Genomic DNA, 243 nt, shown 5'->3' on the forward strand with positions numbered 1-243 from the left:
CATGAAAGAAAAATAATATCTGAAATGTAATACACCTGGCTTTAAAAAAATGCACTCAGAGACAACAGTTGTCCCTACTTATAGATAAGAGAGTCATCTCTTCTAAACGCCTCTAGTGAAGACCTGTTTGTCATCGTTGCTAGCTCTGAAAGGGAAGACAATCTTATTCCAATATGTTAATAACCCCTATGCATTTTACATTCGGCTTCCTCGGGGGACTCTGGGAAACATAAAAGCAGTGAT

General features: G+C 38.3%; 1 protein-coding gene across 1 annotated transcript in view; it reads right to left on the reverse strand.

Annotated features, from left to right (window-relative positions):
* Positions 1-243, reverse strand: part of SMARCA1 (SWI/SNF related, matrix associated, actin dependent regulator of chromatin, subfamily a, member 1) — a 140,022-nt gene that overhangs the window by 65,193 nt on the left and 74,586 nt on the right. The window lies entirely within an intron of this gene.

Source organism: Gekko japonicus, unplaced genomic scaffold, assembly GCF_001447785.1.
Source record: "Gekko japonicus isolate JY-2015 unplaced genomic scaffold, Gekko_japonicus_V1.1 scaffold2522, whole genome shotgun sequence".
In the NCBI taxonomy this organism is placed as follows: Eukaryota; Metazoa; Chordata; class Lepidosauria; order Squamata; family Gekkonidae; genus Gekko; species Gekko japonicus.